Here is a 24097-nt window from a genome sequence, read left to right on the forward strand (position 1 = left end):
CCAAGTGCTTTATTGTATTGGATAAATAGGGCTTGAGACAAGAAATAGCACTTCTTATGGCAACCAGGATAACAACACCAGACATAGTGTATGTACAGTAAGTATGCATGTCTTTATATATATGGTGTACTCACCTCTTTACAATAGAGACAATACAGTACAGGGAATTATACATGCAACAAACAAACAAAATCAAACAATAGGAAAGGAAATCCCTGCCCCAGAGAGCTGATAATCTAAGGCCTTGTTCAGAGTGGCGCTGAGCAGGCGGGCGCGCTCACGCTGGCCGCGATGAAACACATTGCGGCAATGTGTATGGCCAGCGTGAGCAAATGCTTGAGCATGCACGGCGCTTACCTGCTTGCCAAGCAAGCAAATTTGAATCTTCCGCTCGCTCATCACGTGACCGGTTCGCCCAATGAGGACGAACCAGCTCCGTGACTTCTTGTCCGCGCCCCCCGACACGCCCTCCCCGTGCATGTGCCTAGCCGGCTACGAATCGCCCACGCCCGAGCAGGGCGCAGCGCATGAGTGCCCGCTCACTGCCTGGCCACAGCCTAAGGCCTCGTCTAGGGTAGAAACTGGCGCTCCAGCACTGCGCCCTGCTCGGCCGGGCGATTACTGGCTGGCAAGTGCGCGCGCGTCTGGAGGTGCAGCCACGACGTCACGGAGATGGTTCGCCCTCTTTCGGCGAACCGCTCCCGTGAAGCATGCAAGCAGCAAAATCAATTTTACTTGCTCGGCAAGCGGCTGAGCGCCGAGCAGGAGCGTCCACCCGCTCACGCAGGCCACGTGCATTGTCGCAACGTGTCCAGCGTGAGCGCGCGCGCCCACTCAGCACCACCCTGGACGAGGCCTTAGGCCGCGCCTATAGTGCCGGCGATGGCGATGGCGACATGACGGGTGACGTCACCCGTCGCCACAGGCGAAAGTTATATTTCGCCGGGCGGCGACGTCACGGGTTTCCGGCTATTTCATTGGTTCAAGGGCCGTCACATGAGGCGACAGCCCTTGAAAAATCAAATTTTGCCGGCTACCAGTTTTCGCTCCGTCGCTTTGTCGCCGTCGCGCTTACTATAAGCGCACGCGGCGGCAGCAACAATGCATTTGTTTTCGGGCGACGTCGCATCGCCAGCACTATAAGCGCGGCCTTAGGCTACGGCCAGGCAGGGAGCGAGCACACTGACGCTCATGCCCGGTGACGTCACACTCCCTGCTCGGCCGGGAGATTTGTGGCTGGCTAGGTGCGCGGCCATGACGTCACGGAGCTAGTTTGCCCTCATTGGGCGAACCGCTCACGTGACGCGCTTGCGGACGACAAATTAAAATTTGCTTGCTCTGCAAGAAGCTAATTACAGAGCAGGCGCAGGCGCTTGTTCACGCTGGCCACACACATCGCCTTAATGTGTTTCATAGCGGCCAACGTGAGCGCACCCACTTAGCGCCACCCTGGCTGAGGCCTTAGGGTTGTTATATAGTGGCCGCGCGCGCTCCGCCATGCACACGCGCGGCACTTATAAATGGCTGTGGTTAGTTAGCCTTTCTATACACGGCTGTGAGCGTGGAGCCGGACGACGAGGGAGAAGATGGGGAAAATAATGATTTTGCGCCGCTACCGCCGCTGTAATATATGTATGTGTGTGTATATGTATGTGTTTATGTGTATGTGTATGTGTCAAAGCTGCACAATAAAAACAAATATTTATACATGTCTTTTTTTTCTTAAATATTATTTTATACATTTTTAACTCAATCTATACACACACATACATTACATTCCATCCCAGTCGCTCACAGCATACACACAAAAAGTGTGCATCACGTGCACGCGTGTTCAAACACTACAGTATATAAGGGCTCTTAGTGGTATGTTGGGAGATTTACAGAGACTGCAGGTGAGGGAATAAGTGCAGCAGTAGATGGCAGTGCTTGGCCACACTATGGAACTAGTGTACCTTTTTGTAGAATTTAGAAAAACAGTCAAATCCATTGGCACTGAAAGCAACTGCACCTACACAAGAGGCTACTTATGAAACACTGATGCAAAAAAAATATGTACTGATTTCAGCTGGAACTTTTTTCTTTGATGAATGTTTTTACACCAGTTTTGCAGAAAATTATTTGCTGATTATTTGCAAAAACTAGCTGCAGATTCTGCAAAGAGAACATGCCCTTATTAAACGAAATGCTCTATTGACAGCAGGGCGATAACATGTACATGATGTAATGTGTATTAACCAGTAGGACCGTTATTAGCCACCATTATTTAAACGTTGCGGGTACTGGGTGCTTGCACCTCTCACTCCTCCATTATTTTGTAACGTGATTGCACTTTATTACACTGGATCTATATACTGGGGATTACACATCTCTTTATCTGCTCCCTGCACTTGTATCAGTATTAGCCTCTGGTAATTCCCGTATTCTTCTTGAAGCTTCCCTGGTTGCCATGCACACGGGAACTGCACCTCTGTGCTCCGCGAGTGATGGAGCCTCCTCCGACAACAATAGTCACGTGACAAGGAAAGACAAAGCCGTTAAACTGTCGGAGCTCAGGCAACGGCGCCTACGGCGGCCGGCTTGGCGCGTGTTGGTTCCCAACTGCCTAGGGACTCGCGGGTGCTGGGCTGGCGGCGGCAAATAAGCGCGCGTCACGTGCTCAGTCAAACAGCAGCGCGAGCCTCGACCGTTGATTGCAGTTGTTTTACTCGTTGGGTGACTGCACGCGCTCACAATTACATAATCACCACAGCCTGCGCGGCAAAAGCTGCCGGGCAGGAGAATTGCAGCGTCATAATGTCTGCTGCAGGCGGGGGTCTATGTATCAAGGTGTAAGGGCTGCACAAACTGCACCAAAAACATTTAGTCGAGAGAAAATCTAATGGTTTTGCTCAAGCCATGGTGAGATTTTGCAGCTGTTGGGTCTTGATACATAACAGTTAAAATCTAGATTTAACAAGGAAAAGTATTCACATTGAAACGAGTGGGATAATCTTCTGATAAATGCTTTTACAGCCAGGAGATTTTGATTACAAAAAAACAGGCTGTGATAGAAGGGGAATTTCCAACTGAGCTCGCACGCACGCCATCGCATACTATATAACAAGCCTAAGGCTGGTTTTATAGTAACCGCTGGTGCACATGCGGCCGTGCACTGCGTTGCACGTGACGTGAGCGTTTTATACCTATAGTACAAACGGTGATGCGCACGGCTAGGGGCGTGGTCATGACATCACAGCGTCAGGCCACACTGATTGGCTTAGTGGCGCGCCAACAGTGCGAAAATACTAATTTCATGTCTTTCCTCAGATCTGCCGCGCCAATGCTCACGGCCGTGCACGCGTCCTAACAATATAAACGTCAGCCTCACACATGGAATTATCATTGACGCACCCGCACTATATTAAAGGCCTTTGGCTTTATCAAAGATAAAGCGCGGAGTGACACGCGAAACGTGTAAGAGTGTTCTTTCGGCTGCTATGTGCCAAATAAAGTTGTTTGACCAGTAAGAAGTCCCGGTCTGCAGTATTTCTTCGTGGGAGCAGATGCACCACCTGAGTTTTTTCTCCTATCCACAATCTTTGGCCTGTAATATACTGCATGCGCTATCGTGCGCGCACGCGTCAGCCCAACATATGAAAAAGATATTTTCTTAATACAGTGGAAATACTTTAGCAGCAATCCCGATTGCTCTGTATATTTTTATTTTACCCCCATTTTGTTTCAGGATAGAAACTGGGAAGCTTAACTTTCAACTCTGGGTCTCCATTGCCCTTTTTTTTTTTAAAGGGAGTAAAAATGTCAGGATTGCAGCTTTAAATCTCAAATTGTAAAAGAAAGTTGATAGATTGAGAATTGGAAAAAAATTGTTGGGGAAAACCCAAATATGTTTAGCGGAGAGGTTATTTTTGCCTTGGATTGCACCTCGAACACTGCTTAATATGCAGATGCCAAGAGCAAATGTGAAAGAAAGCAATGTGAAGTAATGCTAATACTAAACAAGGCTTTGTATAAGTTGTGGAATGATGAACACTTCCAGAAGAACCCCTAATTTTAAGACATTCATTAGCTATTACTTTATAGATATGCCTACACCAAGGTGAAGATGTGCACAGTTGTCAAAAAATCACACATAGGCAAGTTTCATTTAGTTTTTCTTCATAACTGCAATTTTAATAACTTGTAGTTTGTATTTTTTCATTTTTTTTTCTTTATCGCACTTTTGATGCACTGGAATGTTGTGGTAAGAGTATAGCAAAAGTCACAAAACTTGCAACAAAAATCATATGGTATTCTGTAGGAAGTTAGTGTTGGTGACTTTTTGTGCATTCTTGCAAGACTGGGACTTTTTTATTCTCAGTGGTGAAGGTTTACAGTTTGCTATATTCATGAACTTGGACACACTTCATATGTTGGGCTGATAGTGTATGCAGTACATAGAATTTTGCAGGCACAATTAGTCCATGCCAGATAGAGCTTGCAATCTACATTTTTTGCCTAAGGAATAGGGAGATAAAGTGATTTGGCAAAGGTTACAAGGCTTCTGCCGCCACCAGACCTCGAACCAGACTCCCCTGCTTCAGTCAGTGTCATTGTTTTCAGCGTCAGTGCTTTTACTCACTGGCCACTGGGTACATAAAAACATCCCAGGATTCACTAAGCTCCGATGTAGGTTATCTGACAGTGATCCTGCGTTAAGTGCCACTGACTTGATTGAATGGCAGTTAACGTGGGATCACTGTATGATAACCCTTATCAGAGCCTAGTGAGTCTCACCTTATTTCTATTTCCTTTCCTGCAATCCTCTGCTTTTTCATCCTTGTTTTTTTTTTAAGGTTATACCTCTGTGAGGGAATTAACATAATCAGACTGTAATTAAAGTTTTAGTTTTTTTATTTGCCATATTGTTCTATCATAGGCACTAAGGGTTTGATAGGAGCATTCTTCCACTTAGAAAGTGTCTTTCTAAGGCCTGGGACATGGTGCAGGGAGCGGCGCTGGGCAGCGCTGACGCTCATGCTCTCCTGCTCAAGCAGGAGATTTTTCTTGTCCCTGCATGAGCGTCAGCGAGCACGCTTGTGTGCCGGGTGGGAGGCTTTCGGGAGGCGGGCCTGGAGGCGGAGCGGGAGGTGGGGCTAGCGCGCCATGTCACGGCGCCGACGTCACGGACTGCCATTGTCTTCTGGCAGTCACGTAACCGGCCCTGCGCTTCCCTCAGCGGGGAAACTTAAATTGGCTTGTTGGCTGAAGTTCCGCACGCCTGCGGAAGCGTGCAGAAGCGTGCGGAAGCGCCGTCTAAAGCCGCGCTGATAGGGATAATGTTTACCCTCAGCGCGGCTCAGCGCGGCTCAGCGCGCCTCAGCACGGTCTTTTTGACCATGTCCGAGGCCTAAGTTTCGTATAAGGTGTTTGTACTTTTTTTTTTCCACCAGGAGAGGGCAGCAATTCTTTTCCAATGACTGCAAATTGTACCTAGAATAAGGTACGCACAGCAGAAATTATATTATTGGTTCCAGGGTTTATGCGATTTATAATATGAAATAACTACTCAAAGGTTAAAAACTTGGGCACTCAATCAGAGCAATTGAAATGACGATTATTTATATTGCAATTGCTGCTTTCTTTTTTGATATTGACTCCACTAAACTTAACAAAAGGATGTTGAAAGAAATTGAAAATGTGTATTTTTTTTTACATATTTACTATAGTTTCGCGTACAAGTCTTGAGATTGAAATTATTCAATCTAGAGTCTTTGCTCTGTTTGTATTTTAGTAGGATAATAAATAAATTGCCATTAACTCAACTAGATACAGGACAATAGCTTAAAACATAAAGCAAGTACAAATATGAGTTTGGCTGTATTGATGATATTTTGAATGCATGATGTTGGGCTGCTCATGTAACATCAGCCCTAATTACAACTCATGAGCTTCTGCATGGGCTTTGGTAATAGCTCAATTTTAACCAGCTTGATGTTTAAAGCAGCAATACTACTTTCCAACCTTTTAAAAATTATTTTTATATGTGAAGCGTGTGACAATGTATATACTTCTACCTTCTTACCTAAGCTGGCAATCGTTTGTTCCTGTTATAAATCTGTTCCCAACATAATGGCTGCTTCAGTCAGTGTAACTCAGCAGCAGGGCCGACCCTATTGGTGGCGTTCGCTGAGCCCTGCGCTTACAGAGGGCCTGCGCTCTTCCCCACAACAGTTAAACTGACTGCCGGGGGAGAGCGCGGGGCCTATGTAAGTGCCTTTTACCTTCTCTCCGGCTTCTCCTCCTGCATCTTCTGATAGTGACAATGCGTCAACATGACAACACAATGTGAAATGGTGACACGTTGCCATGACAATGTGACGCCATGACGTCGCAGAGATGAGGAACAGGAGGAGATGCCGGAGAGAAGGTTAGCGGCCCCGTGCTCTCCCCTGGCACTGAGCCCCGACAAATTACAAGCCGGCCTGGCTCAGCAGTTACATTGTATCCTTATATTACTACGGTAACATTATCAAATTGTTAGAGTTGACAGCTCAAACTGCTTGGAACATTTGCAACAAATTATTCGAAACAGGAAAGTGTTGCAAAGGGCTTGCACTGTTTGGGAGGTGGGTTAAAACCTGCTATAGAAATCAACAGATGCTTTAAAACTAACTAAAAATGACATTAAGAGTTGAATTTAAAAAAAAAAAACAGTAATTATTATCTGATACTACAGAACTGTTTTTTTTTTTTAAACCATAAGATTTAACGTTTTGCTTCTTTTACAAAATACATTTTTATAAAATTATTTTTCTGTTTGAAAGCTTTGGGGGTGATGTATGAATGTAAATAAAAAATAATAATTTACAGTTTGCATTGAGTAACTGGACTAACACAGCTATTTCTACTTAATTCATATTTGTTTTGACACACTACTTAATTTTTCTGTATCAAATGTAAGAGTTTCCTGCATCTGACAGAAAAATCCAGAAGATGTTTTATGTTCTGCATCTGAACAAATGACATGCAGATGCAGAATTTAATACATCCCTTTATTATCTGAGCATCATACAGCTCCTCCCTAACTACTCTCACTAACACTCCACTAAACTCAAACAGAAGTAAATACAGTAGGTTGGGGAGATTTCTAGAAATATGTATTATTAAATTGATGCATAGAGATGCAAGATAAAAAAATTGTTGATACTGCACTCTCATTGAGTTTTATTTTTACTTTTTCACCCAGGGAAGTCAAAATAAACAGAAAACCAAACGAATAATCCAGCTCTTATAATGTACTGACTCAGGTCGTTTTTCAATATTTACGGGTAGCTGAACAGCCTACAACACAAGTTCAAACTGAGCAAAGATGTAGGGATTGTTATTGGCCTGTGGGAATATTGTTATACTACTGTCTTTTTATGAAACAAAATCTAAATTGCAGAATTCATTGAGAAATCAAAAATTAAGCCAACGAGAAACCTTGATGTTTGAACCTAAAGATTTCGTCTATATGTGATCATTTTAAAGGCACTGACATATTGCGCTTCTCAGGCCAGCGTAGAGTGAAATGCAGGAAAAAAATGGTAAGTTAAAACCAAAATATCACATCATTGTACAATAGTTAGAGATACAGTACTCCTGTCTATGGAATATTACATAACTTGTAAAATATGCAATCCGCCTGTTCAGGAATGTTACTGTTCAACACTACAAAACTATAGCTCCAGAGAGGTCAAATAATGTAATTTAATAAAATGTATGTATATTCACAAGTAAATGAACTAGTGCACTTGGCCAAACGTTCCTAAACAATTACAAGCTGGTTCAGCTAAAAAGATAGAGTTTTTAAAAAAGAGCTACTGGTATCTGTGTAGTTGCAAAAAGTCCCTTCTTTTCCTTACAGGACATTTACTCATTTGAATAATCCTGTCAATTTCACAAGTTCTTAGTGTAAATAAAATCTTTTGCACCTGCTCCTTTGACTACTTTTTTTTTTAATCCAATTTTTAAGTCAATTGTTTATTTGATGTGATGGTCTCAAAGTTGTCACAAATATATTTGTAAATTTTTTTATCTGAATTGAAATACAGTAAAGACAAGATAATGCAATTCATTTTAGTCAAGTTCCTCTCGACAAAGCATGGTGGGAGTTTGATGTTTCCAGACATTAAATCTGTATCGATCAGATTTGGGGTGTGGAAGTTCAGATGGGTCAAGAAGGCTTATTATACATTAACAATATAAACACATTATTTTTATATATATATATATATATATATATATATATATACAAACATCACAGCTTGCACTCAATGTACTGGTTCATATAGACAGGTGCTAGTCTCAAATAATAGAAATACAGCATTACCATTCTCTCGTCCGGTAAAGAAAGACTGCACTCGGCTCAGTAATCACGAAAATCTGTATTGGGCATCTGAATAGAAATGACAAATCACCCAATTCGACGTTTCGGTCCTGGAATAGGACCTTTGAGCACCCCCTTGAGAAAGGTCCTATTCCAGGACCGAAACGTCGGATTGGGTGATTTATCTTTTCTATTCAGATGCCCAGTACAGATTTTCATGATTACTGAACCGAGTGCAGTCTTTCTTTACCGGACGAGAGAATGGTAATGCTGTGTATATATATATATATATATATATATATATATATATATGCAAATATAACTGTATGCTAATCTGCATGTCTCAGGCAGGTCTGCAACCCTGCCTTTCCCCATTATCACCCAGCATGCAGCACTTCCACTGCAGCAAGTATATATATATATATATATATATATATATATATATATATATATATATATATATATATACGAGCTTGAGACAAAAGGTGGCACTGTGTGCTCATTTGCATGTCATTTCCCAGTCATTTCCCAATCCCTTGCTGCAGTGGAAACGCTGTGTGCTGGGCAATAATGGGGAGAGACAGGGTTGCAGACCTGTCTAAGACATGCAAATGAACATGCAGTAATATTTACAGTTGCTATGTACTACAAAGAGAGGAAACACAATAGAAAACATGTTAACCCTTTTCACTGCTCTACGCTTTTTGAAAAGAAAATATTTTATTTTATGTTGCTAGAGTTAAAATGTGTAACATGCAATACTTTACACTCCGTACAAAATGATTAATTGGATTACTAAGTAATTATAGAAAGCAAGTTTCATAAAGGTTGTAGTCTATTCTTTATAAGGGTTTGTTACAGATTGTTACGACTGAAACTAGTGTGACATGTACAGTATGACTTGTGCATCTACACAAGAACATACTCAGAAGGACAGCTTCTGTGTGATTCAGGTAAAGGCCCCAACATCCTCTTCAATGCAACTGAAGTGGTCAGAATGTAAACAACACACTACTGATGTCACGTTGAATTTGCTACCGGTTCATATCAGTTAGAGATCTCAAATGCACACCTGAAACCGTAAGACAAATTGTGCCCTTTCATGCCTCTTGCTGTATGCAAACAAACAAGTGTAGAATAGGCGCTCCTAGTAGAATAGTCCTAAATAATATAATATTTAAATGCTAAATCATCTGTGACTTTAGTAAATTTATAAAGTGAATTAATAGTGATATCAAATGCTTTAAATAATACACGTGCACAAGTGGGTGATATCAAATTCAAAATATGCAGCTTATAACCCTTTTCCAGAATCTGTTCCCAAATTCTTTAAATGTAGAAATATTCAGAAAACTTGGGGAGCGCAGGTACCGAAAGGGGAAAGAAGAATTGAAACACAATAGTGCAATATTGCTTCTTCAATATTGATGAGTTGAGTATTGCAGTGTAGGAATTGCACTCACAATTGAATAAATCAGTTAGGCATATATCCATCGTGGCCTGGAATAGATTAATATTGTCTTCAAAAGTTTGTCAGGATATCAGAAGTTTAGCAGGATATCTCAGAGTAAGGGCATGTCCATGCTCGGTGAAACTGCGCAGAGGAGTCCGCAAGCGACCAGAGGCGCTGGCGCTCGAGATGCGCGAATAAACTGATGCATTTGTTTCCTCACGTGACAGCCAGGTCACGTGAGCCGTTCACCCTCATCGTCACAGCCACACTCACAGCACGTCGCGTCCAACTACAAAGCACGCATCACTCCAGCTAGAAATCATTTTTTATTTTATTTGCTACATAGTAAGTGTATATCTGTATGTGCCTTACGTCCATTTTTACTTATAAAATATTTTCGGATTGTCTGCACTGTGTACCTCTCTTTCTCTTTTTGAGATCTATACTGCACCAAACTCTACAGAAGATACCCTTTGCAAAGAGACGTTTCTTTTAGAGATCATTACATCTTGTCACAGTTTGGATATGCTATTTGATCATTGAGGGTGTTTTAGTTACATAATAAGACAAAATACATACTGAGTTGTAAAGATTGTCAAGTTTGCTGAGGTAAATTTGGGGTGCTGTACCATACACTATATCCCTATAGCCTATATCTGCTGTGCAAAGTGCTTTCTGATCAAGAGTTTAGGCAGAATTTATTTCTATAAAGTACACCCAGTTTGGAATAGATTTTGGATCTCAGTTTGTCAATATGCAAACCAAATGTTAAATACGAGTATTTATTTATAAAAATGTTTTACCAGGAAGTAATACATTGAGTTACCTCTCGTTTTCAAGTATGTCCTGGGCACAGAGTTATGATGACAGATACATGGTTACAAATATATGGTTACATTAGGAAAAATGCCCTCATATTTAAAGCTATTAACTGACATAAGATTACACACAGTAATATAGAGAACCAAGCGAAACCTAATTATGCAATAAAGTTAAGTAGTGGGTGCAGAGGGAGAGGGGGGTTGGCCCGGTATTAAAGGGGTTGCACCCCATATGGCCACCCCCTGACCTCACCAGGGAGGCAAGGGGTTAACTGGACTGCGGTCCAGGAATGTGGCTTACACCTTGTCATGTCAGGAAAATGTATGTTCCCCTGTTCCCATGTTTCGTTATAATCCTGTATTTTAATGTTTTAAAGTGCATTTCTGTATCTCAAGTTCTGGAGGTCGCAGAGAGTTGATATTTGGCCAATGTGTGGAGTCACTGTAGGCATTAAAAACTGGCAAATTTCGACCCACTGAGCCCACCAGAATGGAACTTATTAATATGTGTAGATATTAAAGTGTATATGTATGGTATTTTGGATCTGCTCTGACAATGCAGACTCCATCTGCTGTGCTTATAGGTCATGAAGGGCAGCCGGCTGATTGAGCCTAAGCACTGTGATCAAAAGTTAACTGCCTGATTGTTTACACTAAGTACTAATCAACCGACCAAGTACTAATCAACACACTCTGCCACTCTAATTGTTACCTGAGGGTGGAGAATCATCAACTGGAGTGGTTTGTAAGTGTTATGTCTACACCTACAAACAATGCAGATACTTCATTTGGTAGACTGGTCATTGCCCCTGATTTAATTAGAGTCCCAGTACACATGGGCTAATTAGCTGGGGGGCATGGGTTAATCTGTGTCTCCACGTTAGGGATTGGATACAGATAATTGTTCACCAATAGTCTGTATTCAATGTTAAGAATAGGGTTACATGTGTCAATCCTACAGTTTTGAGTTGTGCTTCCGATTCCACCTGGAATGTCACCGTATTGCTGGAGAATTGCTAGCTGATACTTCTCCATCCCCCAACCCTAAGTAAGTGTTACCTTCTTGTCTGTTAATTGTACTATATTGCTGTGTTCACCTTTTTTAAGGAATAAATATATGTTATTATATCTAAGCCTCGTTCAGTTCAACCCAGATATTTGGTGTTCATTATATCTTGTCATAAGCTACCGTGACAAGCTCTATAATTAACTGGTGGCAGCGGCGGGATTGAACTGAACCTATATTACCGTGTTCTGCGGGACTCTGTCATATAGTGGAACTCGAGAGTAATTGCGAGTTCCTGGGACTAAAGATATTGAACACACAGTAGTGCAACAGTTAACACAAGTTGTAACACCACCTCACTGCTGCGACCGTGAACCATGAGCGAGGCTGAAGGCTCATCTAACATGAGGACCCGAGCTCAGCTGAAGGACAAGTGCCATGAATATGGACTGCCCTATGAGAACCAGGAGGTCGCATACATGGTTGACGCAATCGGTGACTATGAAGCCCAGCTTGCAGAGCCTCAGGATATGGCTCAGCTTGTCCTTATACAACCACCCGGAGATCAGGGAAGGAACCCAGTGCTGGGGCGGCGGAATCCCAGGGAGGGAACGAGTGCACCTCCCGGGAGCAGTGCAACAGGAGGGGTACTGGTTGCTGCAGCTACCAGTCCGTTCACCCCTGAAATGTTGGCACTGATTACTGCGTGGGGAGACAGAGGGACACCGGAGGAGCAGCGGCAGTTTATCACTATGGCAGTGAACAGACCCGCTTATTGCCCCCCTGTCCAACCCAACAACGATGAACTCAAACTGGATCAGCACAGTCTCACCAAGTTCGTTGACGGTACTGATCAGATCGACAATTTTCTAAAGAACTTTGAGACACAGTGTCGGCGGTACAAAGTGCTTCCCCAGCATAGGGTTGTACGTTTGGACCCCTTACTGTCCAGCTTGGCTAAGCAGACGATGATGGCGCTTCCAGATGAGTATGCTGATGACTATGACCACCTGAAAGAACTGTTATTGTTTCAGTACGGTTTTACCCCTGAAGCCTACCAGGGTAAATTCCGACAGGAAGAGAGGAAGCCCCAGGAGTCCTATGTTACCTACGTGACCCGCATGGCTTTGTACGGGATACGCTGGGTGGAGGGCTATGAGGCACAGACTTACCAACGCCTGCTGGACCTCATCTTTCAGGAGCAGCTCATGCAGCAGTGCCCACCGGCGGTGAGGGCTTGGGTGTACGACAAGAAGCCCAAGACTTGCCAGGAGGAGGCGAGGCTTGCAGACGACTATGTGGCCAGCCGAGCCCTGATGAACGCCAAAACAGTAGCCAAGGCGGCGGTGGCGGCGGCACCGGCCAGAAAGTCTGCCAATACCCCCCAATGGACTCAGAGGCCACTTGCGGGCAGCAGATCACCGAAGGCGGGGGAGCTCCGGCACTAGCGCCAGTGCTACAACTGCAACCTCCCTGGTCACATCAGACCAGATTGCCCGGAAGCCCTGCGTTCCGGCAGACCCCATCAGGGGCAACGCACCCCAGCTGCGAAGCCGGTAGCCCGCGTGCGGGTGGCTTCCACCACAGACTCCGGACTGGTCATGGAACCAACTCCCAGCGAGACGTCCCATGCAATGCCTGTCCCGGTTTCATCGGTGCCTACAGCCAGGAGTGGAGGACATCTCAGCGCGGACCTGCAGCAGACGGACGGCCGGAGCAGACATCTCCCCCCGGTCACAGTCGGTGACCGGAAAGCAGTCGGCTTGCTGGATTCAGGAGCTGCAGTGACCCTGGGCCGACCTGATATGGTCCGGCCAGAGGAATTGATCCCAGGCCCTGGGATACAGATCACTGTGGCCGACGGAGAGCCACGTTTCCTGCAAGTGGCCAGAATCTTTTTGGATTGGGGGGAGGGCCAGTGTGTGCGGGAGGTGGGGGTTTTACCCGGTTTGGATGCCGATGTTCTTCTTGGCAATGATCTGGGTCCGATGACCTGCACCTACGACCGAGTGCCCAAACCCGCTGCAGTGGCGGCGGTTACCCGGAGCCAGACATCGGCAATGGCGGTGGCGCCAGTCCCCCAGCCTTTGGGACCAACGTTAGCGGAGGGCGCAGAGGAGCCCGGGGAGGTAAGCCAGGATTAGTTGCAACCACAGACTGACTTACTGTTTCCCCTCACCCTTCCCCATTCTCTGGACAATGACATGACTGGGGGGTGGCCAGAATTAGGGCCCCAGTTTAGGGAGGCAGTGAAGTCAGACCCTACCCTGACCGGCGTGAGACTTCGGGCGTCCTAATCTCAGGCAGGGGAAGGCACTGAGCACTGCCTATGGTATAAGGGACTCCTGTATAGAGAAGAAGGGAACCCAGGGATAGAGGAGGGATTGACCGGTAAGCGACAGCTAGTAGTGCCCCAGGGGTACCGACAGCAACTGTTACGGGTAGCTCACTCTATTCCGTTAGCGGGACATCAGGGGGTCAACAGAACGCGAGTCCAGTTATTACAGCGTTACTACTGGCCGGGGGCATCTCGAGATGTGGGCAATTTCTGCCGCTCTTGTGATGCCTGCCAGCAAGTGGGTAAGGCGGGCGACTGTGTGAAGGCACCCCTGAAACCCCTACCGATAATATGGGAACCCTTCCAGAAAGTAGCGATGGACCTTGTAGGGCCCCTTATTATTCCTAGCAGGTCAGGGAAGCGCTACATCCTCACGGTGGTGGATTTTGCCACCCGGTACCCTGAGGCGGTAGCGCTTGGCACCATAGATGCCAAGACAGTGGCAGCAGCTTTGCTGAATATTTTTTCTAGGGTAGGTTTCCCTAGTGAGATCCTAACCGATCAGGGGTCGCAGTTCATGAGTGAACAGTTACATTGTCTCTGGGATGCATGCGGTGTACAGCACCGGCCCACTACCCCTCACCATCCCCAGACAAACGGATTATGTGAGAGGTTTAACGGTACCCTGAAGCAGATGCTTCGGACCTTTATAGAGGCAGAGGGGAAAGACTGAGAGATTCATTTACAGCACTTGCTGTTTGACTACCGAGAGGTACCGCAGGAATCTACAGGCTTCTCCCCCTTCGAGCTACTATATGGCCGCAGGGTACGTGGACCTCTGGACCTATTCCGTGAGGGATGGGAAGGGGAGGCTACTGCTACTGATACTTCAGTGATTCAGTATGTAGTAGATCTCCGAGACCGGTTAGAGATGCTCATGGGGGTGCCCAGGACCACCTCAGGGCAGCTCAGACCAAGCAAAAGCAATGGTATGACCGGAATGCCCGTAGCAGGGAATTCATCCCAGGACAGCAGGTGCTTGTTCTCAAACCCACTCGGGAGAACAAGTTGATGGCTGCCTGGTCGGGACCGTACCCGGTCATCCGAAAGGTGAATGAGTACAACTACGTTGTACAGGTAGAGCCTGAGAGGCATAAGACATATCACGTTAATATGCTGAAAGAATACAGAGCACCGAGTATGGGAGCAGTAATGGCCATTTGTAGCCCACTGCTGGAGGATCCGGCGAGCAATGCTCTGCCTGATCTCCTAGGGGAGGCTAGGCAGGGAAACACTGTGGAGCAGGTGGAGATAGGGGCACAGTTGAGTGCTAGGCAGAAGGGAGAAGCCAGGGACATGCTAGCTAAGTTTAGGACCCTCTTCACTGACATGCCAGGGACCACACATCTCACAAAACACCCAGTGCACACAGGGGATCTGCAGCCTCTGCATAAGCACGCTTATAGAGTGTCAGCAGAGGTCAAGACCAGTATGGAAAGGGAGATAGAGGAGATGCTGACCCTAGGGGTAATTACTCCGTCCCAGAGTCCTTGGGCAAGCCCGGTAGTTCTAGTCCCTAAGAAGGACAAGACCACCCGGTTTTGTGTGGACTACCGCTTGCTCAACGCTGGGACGGTGTCAGATGCCTATCCCATGCCCCGCATGGATGAGTTACTGGATGAACTCACGGGGGCAAAGTATCTGACCACTATGGATTTGAGCAAAGGCTATTGGCAAATCCCACTGACCCTGGAGGCTAGGGAGAAGTCAGCATTCATCACTCCAAGTGGCCTCTATGAGTTTTTGGTGATGCCATTTGGGATGAAGAATGCTCCGGCTACCTTCCAACGCCTGGTCAATAGGTTACTGGAAGGGATGCAGAGCTATGCCAGGGCTTACTTAGATGACATTGCTGTCTTTAGTAATTCCTGGGACTCCCACTTAGGACATGTAGCTGCGGTGCTGGATAGGATCAGGGAGGCTGGGCTTACCTTGAAACCCAATAAGTGTATGGTAGGGATGGAAGAGGTCCTATACTTAGGGCACAGGGTGAGTGGAGGGCACCTCAAACCAGAGCCAGCTAAGGTAGAAGCCATAGTTCAGTGGCCTGTTCCAAAAACCAAGGAACAGGTCATGGCATTTTTGGGCACCGCAGGGTACTATAGGAAGTTTGTCCCACAGTACAGCGCCGTGGCCAAACCCCTGACTGATTTGACTAAGAAGCAACTGCCTGTGCTTATCACCTGGACTCCTGCCTGTGAAACTGCTTGCCAGGCACTGAAAACTGCGCTTGCTGGGGCCCCATACTGGCTGCCCCCAGACTATACCAAACATTTCCTCATACAGACTGATGCCTCGGACTATGGCATTGGGGCTGTGTTGAGCCAAGTGGGTGATGACGGTAGAGAGCACCCTGTGGTGTACCTCAGCCGAAAACTACTCCCCAGAGAAGTGGCCTATGCCACTATTGAGAAAGAGTGCTTGGCCATTGTGTGGGCACTCAAAAAACTCCAGCCCTATGTGTATGGAAGGGCTTTCACGGTCCTCACAGACCACAACCCCCTGAGTTGGCTGCAGAGGGCATCAGGGGAGAATGCCAAGTTGCTAAGGTGGAGCTTGGCCTTGCAAGAGTTTGCATTTACCATTCAGCACAAAAAGGGTAGTGAAAACAGCAATGCTGATGGACTTTCACGACAGGACTATCCCTCTGAGACTGAGTTCATTAATGGTGGCAGCAGTGCCCCACTCTCCGTTAGGGCCAGTGGGCCACAGGTCACCCATTAAGAAGGGGAAGTGTAGAGGGAGAGGGGGGTATGCCCGGTATTAAAGGGGTTGCACCCCATATGGCCACCCCCTGACCTCACCAGGGAGGCAAGGGGTTAACTGGACTGCGGTCCAGGAATGTGGCTTACACCATGTCATGTCAGGAAAATGTATGTTCCCCTGTTCCCATGTTTCATTATAATCCTGTATTTTAATGTTTTAAAGTGCATTTCTGTATCTCCAGTTCTGGAGGTCGCAGAGAGTTGATATTTGGCCAATGTGTGGAGTCACTGTAGGCATTAAAAACTGGCAAATTTCAACCCACTGAGCCCACCAGAATGGAACTTATTAATATGTGTAGATATTAAAGTGTATATGTATGGTATTTTGGATCTGCTCTGACAATGCAGACTCCATCTGCTATGCTAATAGGTCATGAAGGGCAGCCGGCTGATTGAGCCTAAGCACTGTGATCAAAAGTTAACTGCCTGATTGTTTACACTAAGTACTAATCAACCGACCAAGTACTAATCAACACACTCTGCCACTCTAATTGTTACCTGAGGGTGGAGAATCATCAAACTGGAGTGGTTTGTAAGTGTTATGTCTACACCTACAAACAATGCAGATACTTCATTTGGTAGACTGGTCATTGCCCCTGATTTAATTAGAGTCCCAGTACACATGGGCTAATTAGCTGGGGGGCATGGGTTAATCTGTGTCTCCACGTTAGGGATTGGATACAGATAATTGTTCACCAATAGTCTGTATTCAATGTTAAGAATAGGGTTACATGTGTCAACCCTACAGTTTTGAGTTGTGCTTCTGATTCCACCTGTAATGTCACCGTATTGCTGGAGAATTGCTAGCTGATACTTCTCCATCCCCCAACCCTAAGTAAGTGTTACCTTCTTGTCTGTTAATTGTACTATATTGCTGTGTTCACCTTTTTTAAGGAATAAATATATGTTATTATATCTAAGCCTCGTTCAGTTCAACCCAGATATTTGGTGTTCATTATATCTTGTCATAAGCTACCGTGACAGTGGGTGCAACCTAGGAGGTACAGTAACTGACAACAGTAAAGGTATTGTAGCACATGTTCTCCAACCCCCACTGCCCCCCCCCCTCCACTCTGGGAGAACTTGGGTAGGCTTCTGCTGATGTAGTGCTGGTTACCTGTGAGGGAACAGCAGAGATGAGTTGTCTGTGATGGTGTGGAGGAACAGGACAGACCTTTTTGGGTATCCGCTGGTTCTTGTCCTCTTGGTGCCAGAGCCTCCAGACATAGTGGGTTCAGCGGAGCTGAAGGCAGTCCCACCATGACAACCTTTACCCCCAATACCTCTGTCCAACAGACTGCCGCCGAGCCAGAAGTATAAATGAGAATGATCTTTATTATAGCAGCCATTGCCTGTGTCATTACAGCGTATGCTTCAGTTGATCGGATAGATCCGTGGCTTCTGGATGGTACTGGCATGCAGGTAATATTGAGGCCTGGCTAGATTAGCTTGTTGCCCTCATCTTGTTGCCAATTAGTCTGAGCACATGTCTCTCTCCCGGCTGGGAGGAGACATCTCCAACACTCTCCTACCCCATGCAGGGTAAGGCTCGAAATCAAAACTGAAGGTCTCACCCCTAAGGGGCTGAACTTCAATCTATAATTTTGGCACTTCCTTCCTGAAGCTCAAGGAGGGAGGGCCCAGTATCTGTACCACCATTGGCTATCACAGATCCCTGTGTCATCTCCACTCCTGTCACTCAGGAAGTCCGCATGAGGAGGGGGAAAACCCCATAGGATAGCCTGTCGCTGTCTACATTAGTGCCCACCTTGATTATAACATGGCACTACTACTAATCAAGTAGCAGATATTTTAAGAGGTGAATATCATCTATCTATCTATCTATCTATCTATCTATCTATCTATCATCATGTCATGCTGAAGGAGCTATACCAGCATTTGGACAGACAAGCTTAAAAGGGTTAACCTTTTAAATTTAAGTCTAGTTTTTGTATATCACCATTGTTTATTCCCACTTGATATTCTGTGTTGTTTTGTTGTTCATTTCACGGTCTTGTCCAAGACCTACCTTATTTTAGGGTACACTTTGTTTGTACTACGTTTTAATAAAAATGAATTATTATCTATTATCAATAATCATTTAGTTTAAAATGGTGTGGAGTGCACCATGTATAGGATTTCTTTTTGTTATACTTACTTAATATACCTTTACTGCTGGTTTAAGATTAGCATAATAAATAGTAGAGTGCAAATAGTAGAATTTACCAAAGAGATGAAAAAAAGACACGTTCTCACATAATGATTAAAAAGGTAAATACATCTCAGTAATATACCAGCTAAAAAGTTCAATACTGAAAATACATGAATTCTACTCACGTTTATCATTCACAACAAATAAATCATCACAGTTTCTCAGTAAAAAAAATCTAACAATTATGTAAATTGCACACACTTGTTTAAAAGTATTAATTTATTTGTTACAATTACTTTAAGTATTTTGTTCTCTTTTCACTAGTACAGTACTTCTTTTTCCTTGTGCACCTTTCGCCACCAGTGTTACATAGTTACAAAGTACTGTAGATGAGGTTGAAAAAATATATATGCCCACCAAGTTAAACTTATGCTAAATTTAGACGACGGGTACTTTATCCTATATTTGTATTTACAGTATATTGATTCAGAGGAAGGTAAACAAAAAAAAACCAGTGAAGCATCATCCAATATAGGAAAGGGCTTAGGATAAGCTGGGTTAATTAAGTAAATACTATTATGCTAATTGAAAATACAATAACTATTTTAAACAAACTAAGAGAGTCATGAGATACACTTTTAGAAGAAGAAAAACAATATTTTTGTTCTCCCCCCCTAAAGGCTCCTTATCAGTAATGTTAAAGAAAATTCCTTTTTGTTCATTGGTTCCTGTAGAACACGCAGACATTAAGTATTCAGTATGGTTCGGTACTATATTACGGTGTCAAATGACTTTACCATACTGCAGGGCTCATACTGGTCACTACATTTTTAAAAGAAAATCCGCAATAAAAGTTGATGATTTCCTATTAAAGGTTTTTTTAATCTCTACAGTAAGCATTGATAGGTCTGTAGTTCTTGTGTTTACCTTTATTTGTATGTGTGCAGAAAATGGTACCGCTTGAAAAGTAGTCTGCTACTTCTGTAACTCCCCTAATTCTTGTGTTATTTATTCAATTGAACTTCAGCCAAATCATTTAGTTATATATGTCCTTAATTAGCTTCTGTTAGTTGTTTTATTTGAAGTCAATGACTGACTTACTTGTGTCTTCAAATTGTAGTTTAGTGTAGTTAATTTGGTTGCACAGCTCATCTATTGATTTATTGATAGCCCCATTTGTATTGATGAAGTCTACCATAATTAGGTTATGTACAGTAGTTGAATTTCATTTATTTAATGTCTGCTTTCTAAACAGTTATTGTAAGTGAAATATTTCTTGTGAAGTTTGCTTCCTCTTGGTTGTGTAAGAGCTAAAAGTATTATCTGTTTTGTGCTGTGTTTTATTAACAGGGCTGGTGTAGTGTGAAAAATTGCTACCCTTTGACATTTTCCTACCTGTAGGATTTTTTCAAGAACTATGTTGTTATAAAATACTACAGTACCTGTGAACATTTCCTACCATGTGGTAGCAATCTACAACAGACAAAGCTGTGAGAGAATGCTACCCGTGAGAACGTCATACCCTTTTAATTTTCTGTCTGTCCAGAGGTGGAAAATGGCCCAGGCAGAGCTGTGACAAAATGCTACCTGTGGGAAGCCCATACCTGGTCAATTACCTCCTTGGCACTCACATCTACAGTATACTTGTCCCTTCATTTCATGGCTGATCCAGGGTAGTAAAATGTCACAGGTAATGATGTCTAACAGGGAGACCTGTGACAAAATGCTGCTTGTGAGATAATGATACCTTATCCAGTATCTCCCTACCCCTACCATCTCTATCTGGTCATGGGTAGGAACACGTGGCAGATAGGTACGTGTAACAGGCAGACCTATCAGAACATGCTATCTGTGAGAATGTAATTCCTGGTTCGGTATCTTCTGGACCCTTAATTCTTTGGCTGGTCCAGTGTAGGAAAAAGTCACAGTTGATGTCTAAGAGGCAGAGCTTTACAAAAAAGAAAAAAAAGGTTAGAATATCATACCTGATCCAGTATCTCCCCACCCCTGCCATGTCTCTCTAGTCCAGGGTAGGAAAATGTCAAATATAGTGATGTGTTGCAGGCAGAGTTGTGGAAAAATGCTACCTGTGAGAATGTCAAATCTGGTCCAGCATTTCCTCGTTCCTTTATTCCCTGACTGGTCCAGGCAGAGATTTAAGAAAATGCTACCTGTGATAATATTATATCTGATCCAGTATCTCTCCATTCTGAGATCTCTAGCTGGTCAAGGGTAGGGAAATGTCACGGACAAGAATGTGTAACAGACAGAGCTGTGAAAAAAATGCTACCTGTGAGAATATCATCCAGTATCCCCATACCCCAACCATCTCTAGCTGGTCAAACGTAGAAGTATGTCACAGATAGTAGTATTTAACAGGCAGATCTGTGATAAAATACTACTTGTGAGAATGTGATACAGTGCTTGGTCTAGCATCTCTACTGCCCTATTTCCACATATTTATTTATACTGTTGGAGCGATACCTTTCCTCTCAATGTGTCAGCATGGCATACAACATAATTATACCCACCAAACATCTGTGAGTAGGATTAACACATTTTTATAGTTAGGAGTTCACTTTTTGATAACTGGCTACGCCATTATTTGTATTTTTATTCCACGTATCTACCACAAGGTTTTCTATGCGCTCCCCTTACCTGGAAGACAACGAGATTGCATTCTGGACCAGACGACAGTCCACTTTTAGGGTTGAGCTGCTATACATTTACCTATTTCTAATTGTTTCACTGTTTGGTGAAGGTTGCACATATTTTACTAAGGTTATTATTCCACTTGGTTATTGTAGTTAGATATGTACATACTCATTAGAGGGCACTTGCATTTGAGTTATCTTTGCATAGAGATACATTCACTTTATTATTTATTATTTATTTATTTATAAAATATTTTACCAGGAAGTAATACATTGAGAGTTACCTCTCGTTTTCAAGTATGTCCTGGGCACAGAGTAAAACAAATAATACATGGTTACAAATACAGTTACATAAATGAACAAGGTATACATTTATATACAAGACATTGCATGCACAGTTAAAGAAAATATATATTATGAGCTTATGAAACAGTTACAGACCAGATTAAAGTGTGAGACAGCCTTAGATTTGAAAGAACTTAAGCTGGTGGTGGATGTGAGAGTCTCTGGTAGGTTGTTCCAGTTTTGGGGTGCACGGAAGGAGAAGGAGGAACGTCCGGATACTTTGTTGAGTCTTGGGACCATGAATAGTCTTTTGGAGTCTGATCTCAGGTGATAGGTACTGCATGTGGTAGGGGTGAGGAGCTTGTTCAGGTAGCTGGGTAGCTTGCCCAGAAAGTATTTGAGGGTGAGACAGGAAAGGTGAACTTTGCGCCTAGACTCTAGTGATGACCAATCTAGTTCTTTGAGCATTTCGCAGTGATGTGTGTTGTAGTTGCATTGGAGAACAAAACGACAAATTGAATTGTAGAGGGTGTCAAGTTTGCTAAGGTGGGTTTGAGGAGCCGAGCCATATACTATGTCTCCATAGTCAATAATTGGCATTAGCATCTGCTGTGCAATACGCTTTCTGACCAGGAGACTTAGGGAGGATTTGTTCCTGTAAAGTACCCCTAGTTTGGCATAGGTCTTGGTTGTCAGGGTATCAATGTGCATCCCGAATGTTAAGTGGGAGTCAAACCATAAGCCCAGGTATTTAAAACTAGTGACAGGTGTTAGGGTGGTTTTAGCGTTGGTTCTAATCAGGAGCTCAGTCACTGGAAGCTTTACAAATTTAGTCTTGGTCCCAAATACCATTGTTACAGTCTTGTCAGTGTTTAAAAACAGTTTGTTTTGGGAAATCCAGTTTTCGAGTCTCAAAAAGTCAGACTGAAGTATGTGTTGAAGGTCAGAGAGGCTATGGCTGTGTGCATACAGGATTGTGTCATCTGCATACATGTGTATTGAGGCTTCCTTACAAGCTGTGGGAAGATCATTAATGAACACTGAGAAGAGTAGGGGCCCCAGAACAGAGCCTTGCGGGACACCACAGGTGATATCCAGGGGGTTGGAGTTAGAGCCTGAGATGGACACATGTTGGGATCTTCCTGATAGGTAGGACTGAAACCAGTTTAAAGCATGTTTCCCTATTCCAGAGCTCTGGAGTTTGTTAAGCAGGATAGCATGATCAACTGTGTCAAAAGCCTTTGCAAAATCTAGGAATACTGCACCAGTGAGTTGTCCCCGTTCCATTCCACACTGGATTTCATTGCAAACTTTTAGCAGGGTAGTTACGGTGGAGTGTTTGGGACGAAACCCAGACTGGAATTGGCTAGGGAAATTTGTCTTGGTGTAGAACTCGCTTAATTGGGAGTGGACACATTTTTCCATAACTTTGGATAGAATTGGGAGAAGTGAGATTGGCCTGTAGTTTGAGACAGTGTTTTTGTCCCCACTTTTGAAGATTGGGACAACTCTGGCAGTTTTCCAGGTCTTAGGGATATGGCCTGCAGACAGGATAGAGTTGACTATCGACGCAATTGGTTTGGCAATGGCTGGGGCACCAAGTCGTAGGAACCTAGATTGTAGTAAGTCGGGTCCACATTGGCTGCTTAGTTTTAGTTTGAGGAGCGCTTGTGTAATCTCCTCTTCAGATACTGGGCTAAATTGAAAATTGTGGGCAGTGTTGGGAGGGGGTGGGACTATAGGGGTACTCCCAGGATGAGATTCAGGTTTGGGGTTTGTGCTGCGTTTCGCTAATAGGTTAGTGGCACACCCCACAAAGTAATCATTGAATGCATTTGCAATGTCAGTGGGGTTTGTCAGAGTAATATCCCCCTTAGTGATATTACTTGGTTGTTGATGGTTAGGAGGCTGGAATATATTGTTGATAACCTTCCAGAAATTAGCTGGGTTTGATGTATTCTGGAGGAGATTGTCAGAGTAATATTGTGCTTTTGCATGCCTTGTTTGCCTTGTGCACACGTTCCGCAGGCATCTGTAGTGATTGAGATCCTTGGTAGTGCCAGTTACTTTGTAGCTTTTCCACAAGGCATCCCTGAACTGGTAGAGTGCTATAAGGTCAGGTGTAACCCATGGAAGGTGGGCCCCCCGTACCCTTATTTTGCGTAGTGGAGCATGGGTATCGCAGAGTTTTAAGAACTCGGATTGGAAATAGTCGAGCGCAGAATCGGGGTCGGGAATTAAATCGATTCTGTGCCATGGGCAGTTGGTAAGGT

At 44.2% G+C, this 24097-nt stretch overlaps 1 long non-coding RNA gene across 1 annotated transcript; it reads left to right on the plus strand.

The window, feature by feature from the left end:
• Nucleotides 1–2726: 2726 nt before the first annotated feature.
• On the plus strand, nt 2727–19695 carry LOC142488789 (uncharacterized). Its single transcript, XR_012799664.1, has 3 exons — nt 2727–2901; nt 7427–7568; nt 19363–19695. It is a non-coding gene; the product is annotated as an uncharacterized LOC142488789 (long non-coding RNA).
• The last annotated feature ends 4402 nt before the right edge of the window (nt 19696–24097 follow it).

Source organism: Ascaphus truei, chromosome 1, assembly GCF_040206685.1.
Source record: "Ascaphus truei isolate aAscTru1 chromosome 1, aAscTru1.hap1, whole genome shotgun sequence".
NCBI lineage: Eukaryota > Metazoa > Chordata > Amphibia > Anura > Ascaphidae > Ascaphus > Ascaphus truei.